General features: G+C 43.1%; 1 protein-coding gene across 4 annotated transcripts in view; it reads left to right on the top strand.

The window, feature by feature from the left end:
• MEIS2 (Meis homeobox 2) overlaps positions 1 to 833 on the top strand; it is a 223,255-nt gene extending 222,422 nt beyond the window's left edge. For all 4 annotated transcript variants that reach the window (XM_010844196.1, XM_010844197.1, XM_010844199.1 and 1 more), the window contains one exon: positions 1 to 833. This exon is cut by the window's left edge and continues 596 nt beyond it. The gene's annotated coding sequence lies outside the window, so the exon portion shown is untranslated.
• The last annotated feature ends 9,137 nt before the right edge of the window (positions 834 to 9,970 follow it).

The raw sequence follows: 9,970 nt of genomic DNA, 5'->3' as shown, positions 1-9,970 counted from the left end.
GCCTCAAATAGTTTTAGAAGAGAAAAAAAATATATCCTTGTTTTCCACACTATGTGTGTTGTTCCCAAAAGAATGACTGTTTTGGTTCATCAGTGAATTCACTATCCAGGAGAGACTGTGGTATATTTTAAACCTGTTGGGCCAATGAGAAAGAGAACCACGCTGGAGACCTTGGTGACCGTTTGGCTGAACCTCATCCCTCGGACTCCGGCTTCAAGAATGTGTTTTCATGCCCGGCCTTTGTTCCTCCATAAATGTGTCCTTTAGTTTCAAACAGATCTTTATAGTTTGTGCTTCATAAGCCAATTCTTATTATTATTTGGGGGGACTCTTCTTCAAAGAGCTTGCCAATGAAGATTTAAAGACAGAGCAGGAGCTTCTTCCAGGAGTTCTAAGCCTTGGCTGTGGACAAAACAATCTTAAGTTGGGCAGCTTTCCTCAACACACAAAAAAAGTTATTAATGGTCATAGTACCAGAACTAGGACTTTATCAGAAACTCAAAGCTTGGGGGATAAAAAGGAGCAAGAGAATACTGTAACAAACTTCGTACAGAGTTCGGTCTATTAATTGTTTCATGTTAGATATTCTATGTGTTTACCTCAATTGAAAAAAAAAAAAAGAATGTTTTTGCTAGTATCAGATCTGCTGTGGAATTGGTATTGTATGTCCATGAATTCTTCTTTTCTCAGCACGTGTTCCTCACTAGAAGAAAATGCTGTTACCTTTAAGCTTTGTCAAATTTACATTAAAATACTTGTATGAGGACTGTGACGTTATGTTAAAAAAAAAAGTGTTAAGTCACAAAATGCGGTAATAAATATTTCATTTTTGATTTTTTGTTAGGCTTTTGTGTTTTTAATAGTTTTAAGGCAAGGTTGCACAGAGCCTATGCTTGGGATTGAAAGTAGATGATGGCTTTGCCTCCAGAAATCCAGTATATATCAAAACTTAACTTACCAACAATTTTTTAAGGTAACCATCTGTAAGCTTTCAGTATATATTTGGCCTATAAATTCTACCAGCAGAAAACTTCTAAAGGTACGAAATTGTGTATATGTGTGTGTGTGTGTGTGTTATGAGCCAGGTTGAAAGATCACCGACATGTCCAACATCCTCTTTAGCTGCATGATGTTAAAAAAAAAGTACTTTCAGATGAAGCTTTTTATGTTCATCTTCTGCCAGAATAAAGGGTTTTTTCAGGGTTAATTTTACATCATAAGAAATAACTAACGTCTGTGCTCAAAGATAATTCATCTGCCTGTGTTTTTTCTCTGTCTTAGTTACTAAAATACTGTTGAATATGTAAATTAAGAATTTACATATAGATGTTCATAGATGAGTAAACAACTTCTATGGAATTCGAGGTCCTGTGTTGAAAAGATTACTTAATCATTAATATTTAATATAAATTATAGGATGCTGTCTTTTTATTTCAGACACCTCCATATGCAGGCACTACAGTGCGATGATCTGCTCATTAAACTTAATTTTTTTCCCCTAAAACAACAGCAAAACAGGCAATGTAATGCCATTTTCAAAATTGCATGCAACATTCCTGAACACCTCTGACATTAACATGATGGTACTACACAAAACGCCTGCCAAAGTAAGCAGAGTGAAAAAAGGTGTGAGGGATTTGCATGCTTCTCAGTTGTTCAAATAAATATACTATCCTGAAATTTTGTAACACCCAAACTTTGAATCCTGTGTTCAGAAGGGATACTGTCATAAACTTTTATTTACTTCCGTGCTGTCAGCCTGGGAAATCATTCACTATCTCAGAAATCCAAGTTTGAATCTTATTTTGGGTTCTTCCCTCTTCCCATTGCACAACAAGCAAGCCAACAGCCATTAATAGAAGTTGTATGCAAAAGAACAAGGAAATAAGCTTCTATTGTTCTGTATCATTTTTAGGTAGAATTTTTATAAATCCATTTATTAGTTTAATTAGCATTATGCTGTTTAAACACAGAAATAACACTTCTGATACCAGCTAACTGTTCATGGAGAAATTATGGGCCACTTGGAATACAGAGAGCTTCCCTCTCATTTTTGTCATCCAATTATATATGGAGTCTTTTTGCAAAATTTTAATAATTACTTATTTTTATTTTAAATGCTATAGGTAAAATTTTACAAGTTCTTCATTTATAAATTAACTCTCACATCAGCTGAAAAAAAATTTGGCAAAGTTTTTCTTCCTTTCCTGTCAGTAGAGTAAATGCTGAAGGGTTTACTTAGTAGTTGGCTCATATTTAGAAAGTGTTTAATGAAATTATTAAGCTACTTCATCACAGTTTAGATCCCAGAACTCTCTATTCTTGGTTTTAACAGATAAAGCCATCTCAGATTTAATTTAACAACTTCACACCCTATCACATTAACCTTACCTTCTTAAATATTTAGAGATGAATAATTGTTGTAATAATATTTGTTTGCATTTCCTTGCTCTCCCGCCGCCCCACTCCAGATGCTAAGATAGAGAGGTGGTAGAGTTGTCCAATTTTTTATAATGCTTTTTTTTTTTTTTATACCACCTCGGAAGGCACTTGCTCCTATCTCGGGTTTACTATTTAGTATAAAGAGTTCCGATTTGGGTATATTTAAGAAAGACTCAGCTGTCAAAAGCAAAGAAACTGGGAATGGTGTTTTGACAACCATATAGTGTTAAAGGAAATACTGTAGTCTGAATAAAATTGCTTATGTTCTCCAAAACAAGAGTAATATAAAAACACTTTTTTATTTATATGGAAAAGCAAAAGCAGAAATAAATTCCAAAGGTTTCCCTTTCTTTAAGAAATTCTGAGAGAACTGCAGTCGCCATCTGTTAAGGGTTGGGAATTGAGCAAGAAGCCACATTTTGAAGGAAAATGAGAAGAAAAGATAAGGGAAGTCTGTGTCTTCCCCGCACTCCTCCTCCCCCCGCACTCCACCCCCCGCCCCCGCCGCACCCCCAGGTCAGCGCCCCGCACTCGCCCCAGCTCACCCTGGTTAGATCTGTCCCGAAGAGTCCGTCAGGATCCTAGCCCCCTCCCGCCCCTGTGGGCCCGTTAACCCGGAGCAGATTTGGGAAGGGAAATGTGGCTAATATCTCTAGCAGCTGTCAGAGGAGGGACCTTCCTTCAAAGGGACTGGACAGGGATCCTCCACAAGTTCCCCACCAGTCTTGCAGGCCAGCAGTTTGATAAGGAGCCTGGACCTCAGCTGCAAGTTTCCACTGTGTTAGAAGGGCTGGTGTCTGGGGCGGGGGCGGTGTTTGGATGTGCGGGCTTAGCAGCCACAGCCCAGTACGGACCAGCCTGGGAGGAGGCAGGCAGGGGCTCAGGCAGGCGCAGGGGGCGTGCAGACTCTCCCTCTCCGTGCGGGCGGCTCCGGCCCTCACCTGGTGTTCTCTTTGCGCGCGCGCGCGCGCGCGCGTGTGTTAGACAGACAGACGTGTTTCAAACTGACGGGGTGAGAAGGGGGAACCTAACAGTCGCTGTAATCAACTAAGGGCGTCGTGCACGGTCGTGGAGCTCCCTCCGTTGGGGCCAAGCTTGGAGGAAGCTGCTGCGCAGGGAAAACTGCGGGTCTGATGGGGGAGGCCGGTCAGATTGTGATGAGAATGGAGACCGTCCGGGCAGTGTTTGAAGGGAGGTTTTAATATTAATAGTTTCGGTGTAGAGACAGAAGGGAGATTGCGTCTACGGCTCCTCGGGGCAGACTCTGGGTGACAGCGATGATGGATGATCCAGCAGAGCCCAACAGCTCCTCCCCTCCAGCCCCAACAGTGTCAAAGCTACTTTACTTGAAGCTTTAGAAATAAAATAAATAAACAGCATCCCCCTTCCCACTCTTCATACATCTCCATCTCCAGCCCCCCCCTCACCGCTCCCCGACATCGATTTATGGATCATTATGAATCAATTACTGTTCTCAATACTTTTCCATTGGCTTAAATAAAACAGTCCAAAGATGAAAACGTGGGGTTCGGTGGGGATTTTTTTTTTCCCCTGACAGGAACAATCGCAAAATCCATTATCTCATAATCAGAGGCACTGGGTTAGGAGGTGAAGCGAAAGGAAGGGTCACCCAGTAAATAAGTGGGGAGAACGCAGTGAGGGGGTCGCCCAGCTGCTGTCTTTGTTCAGTTGGGTCTGTGGGTTTGGTTTGTTTGTTGTTTGGGGTTTTTTGAACGGGGGTGGGGAGGTGGGAGGAGACCCTCGTGAGAATGAGATGCCTACAGGTTTGTAACCTAATTATTTAACTCCTTTGGAGAAATCTATTTGAACGTGTGTCTCGGCAAACATCAGAGGTTGTTGGTAGTGAGGTCACACACGGTAAAGGTGTGGAGGAATGAATGGGTCGTCCGGAGGACGGATTTTCACTTTGTTGTGAGCAACTGTGAGAGGTTTGCTGCTGGGAAGAGGGATTCTCCCTCCCGCAACGCCCTCCCGCGTCCCCGCCGTGGGCTGTTTTTGTCGCTAGGACTGGTTTGGGTCTGGGGCCGGCCGCCCCCCTTCGCCCCCACCCCCACCCCCACCCCGGCCGCCCGAGGCTTTTCTTCCCTCACTTGCCCCTTCCGCGGCGGTGCCCGAGGTTCTCTAGGTGTTTCTATGACTACATTGTGTGTGTGGGAGGGTCAGCTGTGGGGGTTGCCCGCGAGAGGGCCGTTCCTGGGCGATCATTTATCAATGTCACCCACATAATGATTCTCTCTGCAGCCTCCTATTGATGAGGATAATTACATTAGCTCAGAGTGACTGATCAATGAAAAACCACCACACAAAAACTTCTTTACTCCTCTATAATACCAAAAACCGATACAGAAATAACATAGAAAGCCTGATTTTCTTTCCTTTCCCTATCCACCAATGGATTCTGCCCCCCACTCCCCAAAAAAGGACGGGGGAGTAAAGTAAGAAAAAAGACCCAGGTTTATTTCGTTTAAAGGAGGATGCGATTTTGTCCGTGAATGCATTTTCTCTAAATATGTTGGCTTCATTCCTCTATTGGTACAGAATATCAACGGACTTGCTAATGTGAGTTGCTTTTAGACTGGTCTGTGGTTTTCCGTTCTTTTTATTTCTTTCTTCCCCTTTGGACATTTTTTTTCTATTTCAAACTAAAAGGAGACAATTACTTTATAAATAACTGGAAAAGGAAATTACCCCAGGTCCTCTTTTCTTTTTTTAAACGTTTGCTTAAGTCGGGTTATCTTTTGTCTTTATCACTTCATAAAGTAGTGCAATTAAAGATGTGATGTTGCATAGGTATAATATGGTGGATCCATAATACGGCGACATAATATGTTATATTCCCGCCTGAAAGTTTGCAGCTAAATTACGATTTCGCTTTTGGTAGACTTAAAAATCAATATTTTCTCAATTAAATAGAATTTTAATGCTTTACTTGCGAGTTGTTAAAGGCGCTGTAAATTTTATTGTTATGTTTCTTGGCTTCGGAGTAGATGCAGGAGGAGACCGGTTGATTCTCATGGTCTTTTTTCTCTCAAAGAACCTAGCCCAGGAACATCCAGTGTGTCAGATCAAATGCAAGCAACAAAGGTAAGGAGGGTTCCTAGAGGGAAGGGGCTAAGGGTGGGGAGCCCGCCAGGGGAGCCCTCCAGCGCCAGAGGCCATTGTCTTGTATATTTTCACCTCTCAGTGTTCCGCCTCCTGAAAGTGACAGAAGTGTCCATTTTCCTCTAATCTTTCTCAAAGAGGAGCACGTTCGACTCCCATCTGTTCCCTGACGATCAGAAAGAAAGCTAAATTTGGGGGAGCATTCTAGATTCTTCCCAGTGTCCCCCACTCTTTTCTGTTTCCTTTCCTTATTTCACCAAATGTAACTCCGAACTAGTTCCTTCATGAATTCTGCCATATTTCATATGCGTTCTGGCCTCTTATGTCAGAACTCACTCCCCACCCTCAAGAGCAGCTCACTGTTTACAGATGTTTTCTCCTTCCACACGTCCCACCTAGTAAAAGCTCCCGCAGAGAATTAACTGTGGTGTGTTAATAGCCCAGGTCTGCTACTGCTCTCCCCTGCAAAGCTGAAATCTGGTAAGGTGAGGAACGGCGTTGAACTAACGCTGGAGAGCAGCTCCAGGCGGGCAGAAGCCCAGAGACTTGAAAATTCCAGGCCCAGGGACTTTGTGGGAAGCAAGGTTGTGAAACTTTTAGATTGTAAGGCAGAAAGGAGGATAAGAAAATGAGGCTCGAAGGGTACCAAATAAGAGAAGAATTGAGCCAGGCAGAAAAAAAAAAGAAAAAAAAGAAGGGCCTTTGGGAGCTCTTTGTAATTTAAAAATAAATAATAGTGAAGGGAAATTGAATACCTAAGGCTTGCTATTAATTTTTTTAAGCCAATGTCTAAGAACAAGTCCTCTGAAATGCCAGGAAGGGCTGAATTTCCAAATGGAACTACTCACAAAGTTCCTTTGCAGTTCCCTCTTCAGTTAATTTGCTGGGAATGAGAAGACCAGGGAAAGGACTCTGTGTGTGGTGGACCAAGGGCTTAAGTAAGAGTATGGTGGGAAGGGGCACCTCGCTATAATGAGGCTGCTGTTTTAAGCTTGAATAGAGAAGGGGGGGGAGAGGATAGAGAAAAAGGCACACAACACCACAATGCACTTTAAAATAATTCTCACCTACCTGCCTTTCTTTTTCATTTAACTCACATACTCTATCAAATGTTATACATAGGTGGTGGGAATTTCTAGTTCATCATCTTTTGTCCAGAGACCCACCGGATTGATTCCCCTTCTCTTAGATTCCTGACATGTAAGCCTAGACCATGGCCTTTTTATCAAGTGAGTGGGGCTTTGTTAATGTATTTGTACTTTTCTGCTTTCAGTCTAAGTTTCTCACTTTGGCGGAAGGAGGGGTGCAAGAAAGGAGGGGGAGGGGAGCAGGACACAAAGACTTTATCTCGTTCTCACCAAGCAAGTTTCAAAATAGGAACTTAATGGGAAGAAAAAACGAAAGAATGGACAAAAAATAAAGAGGGGGTGAGGATTGTTTATCACAACAGGTTTACTTGTCTGGAAGAAAGGTGATTCTATGATTTTTTTTTCCTTTGAGGATTCTGATTTCTTCATATTGAAACATTTTCAGATTTCAATCCTTTAGCAGACAAAACCTCAATATAAATATGACATGGGCCACTGGCAAAAAAATGAACTTAAACTCACTGCTAAGAGAGGAGGGGGAGTGGGGAGCAGAGAGAACCCTTTCTGATTAATAACTAGCAGGGTAATGTTGAGGGCTTTTTCTGCCCGATTGCCTTTTTGAATTAGAGCCGATTTCTTCACACTTCAATAGTGCCTGTCTCCTTTAAAATGACTGGCAGATTTGTTTCTCTTTTTTCTCTCCCTGAGACTTAATGATGTAAATTTTCTAATTAGTTAAATCATATTGCTTAAAGGCCTAATATATACGGTGTAAGAAACGATCATCCTGATATGAACCTCTCGAAATATTCGGAGAAATAACATTTGACTTTTAGGTTGAGGGATGAGAGAGGAGGAAGAAGGGCTATTACGGGAAGCTGTTTAGAGGAGAGAAGGCACGGACCCGGCAACATGTTAAATTAATAGTTGAAGTTGAGCTGGGCTCACACCCCAAGTCCGCTTTTATTTTTCAATCAGCGAAGATTTAATTGGCAGCCCTCAGGCCGGGAGATCTGATATTTTCTCATTAGTTTCCCATCACTAATCTTGAGCGTTAGATTGGCTTAAAGGTTGTCAACATTTGACCAATTTTATTTAAGGGGAAAAAATCACGCATTATGGCTCCGGGAGGTGAGATCTGCAAATAAATCCTGCTTGGATCAGCGGAACTAACAGGCGAAAAAAATGTTGACTATTCGTCGGCGCATTTAATAAGTTGCATTAATGTATATTTCAAGGCTAGGGAGAGAGATTATACATGTGCTTCATAGATGCAGATGAAAAGGGGTTGATGGAGAGGGGGGTGCACTATAAGCGGAGTGGGGAGGTAAAGCTAGACGTAGGTATGTTGCCTAACAGCGGGTAAATAACCCAAGTGGAAGAGCGGCTGAGGGTTTAGGAGCTACACTCCCCCCGCCCCGCTTCCTTTTGCAGCTGCGTAAAACTGCAAAACCTCTTGTAGCGCCAAGCGGCTCGGCTGTCTGGTCCAGAGATAACATAAGAGCGCCCCCTGCTGGCTAACTGAGTAGACGGCTGCGCGTCAGCCCCCTGCGAAGCAAGTCGTGTTTTTCCGCGCTCCCCACCCCCGCCCCGCTCGACTGACTCGCTTCACCACCACCACTCCTGTTCTGCAAAAGAACCCCGCGGTAGGAGAATAGTTTGTCAAAGCTGAACATTTAAGTGAATATATGAGAAAAATAATAACATACGAAAAATAAAACAATAAAATACGAACCCCCACCTTCACTTGGCCTCCAGGGAATAAACTATCAAATGACTAAGAAAGGGACAGGTATTCTTCTAAATCTCTTTATTTTCCGGGGTTTTGCTGTGACTTGTTTGTTTCTGCCGAGCTGTAGATTTCGAGTCCAAGGAAATATGTTTAATAGATGCTGTAGAAGTGGTTGTTGTTGTTGTTGTTTTTAATGGATATCTGATGGGAAAAGAGGCCAATACAAAACAACATTTTACAGCCTTGAAAAATTAAACTCCCGGGAACTCTCACTATTTCAGTAAAGTCCCAAGAAATCGCTTTCGGATTTCAGACAGTTGCTTGTTTTGAATGACCCTTCGCTGCACCGCCAAGAAATCTCGGCCCCTGTCTGGGTTTTGGTTTTGCTTTTAAATAGAGAATGTGCTTGAAAGTTGTCATCGTATCTACCTACCTATACACACACACACACACACACACACACACCCAAGTCTTTTCTCCGAAGGTCCCTCTTCTTTCTCCGCTGTGTTCTCAATTTTGCTGGAAACGGAAAGGAGAACTGAAATGCACCAAAATAAACCGCCACTGTCTTTGACACTTGATCTTCCCCGGGTGCTTCACGCCAGTGCAAGGTGTGGGACTAGATGAGAGTGCTGGGGTTATTTTTCAACCTTTTCGGTGCACAGAGGCGCTTTCTTGGCATCCCAGTGCATCTTCCCGAATTCTAACCACCGTACGGCGAGGGCGCGCAGGTAGCGAGAGCCAGGACAACCTCGGGTCGGAAAACCCGCCACCAGCCTCTCTTCCCCGGGAAACGCGCTGGCCGAGCAGCTCTGACGCGGAAAGTCTTCTGGCCACAGCCGGATCCCACCGAAAGAGAGTAAATCTGTAGTGAGGAACGACTTTAGTTTATAGGGAGTTTGGGGGGGGATGCTTTTTGAAGGTACCTGATTGCGGGATTTTGTGGAAACAGCTCTGAGAAATGAGGGGAAGAAACAGCGGGCAGGGAGGACGGCAAGGGAAAAGTGGGTCTCTTCATGTTCATTTCTTGCCAGAGGATCAGGACCTTAGAGTTTGAAAATCCGTTCTCTTACCTCACTTCTCCCTAGGCTCCCCCGCCCCGCGTCACGCCTTCTCCAATCCTCCTCTTTGGGGATGCTCCGGGAAGGGCAACCGGGGACTTGAGGGGACCAGCGCTCCTAGGGCAAGGCGGAGGCAGCCCGGGCTGATGCCAGTGAAGTGATGCCTCAGTCCTCCGGTTGTGTTTGAAGAATTGCTGGGGCTATTATGACAACTGAGGTAAAGTTAAATATTTATACTCCAACGTGTTCTCATTATTTTTTGTCTGTTTTGAAAACATTCAGTGCGTTCAAACCTACTTTAAACATAAATCCTGGTCTGGCTGAAGCAGAACCTGTCTCCTGTCACTGAAGTTGACTTTTGGAAAAGTCTTCATTAAGCTCAGAAGTGAAAGGAAAGTTATCTGTAAACGACATTAGTTTAAATATATATATGGATATGTACATATAGTTCATTTAAATATATATGTGGATGTGTGCATATGTAGCACACATATTTTATATATATCTATTTCCACCTAGTTATA

The sequence above is a fragment of the Bison bison genome, unplaced genomic scaffold (assembly GCF_000754665.1).
Source record: "Bison bison bison isolate TAMUID 2011002044 unplaced genomic scaffold, Bison_UMD1.0 scf7180017864197, whole genome shotgun sequence".
In the NCBI taxonomy this organism is placed as follows: domain Eukaryota; kingdom Metazoa; phylum Chordata; class Mammalia; order Artiodactyla; family Bovidae; genus Bison; species Bison bison.
The sequence above is the reverse complement of the archived record's forward strand: the minus strand, read 5'-3'. Positions and strand labels throughout refer to the sequence as shown.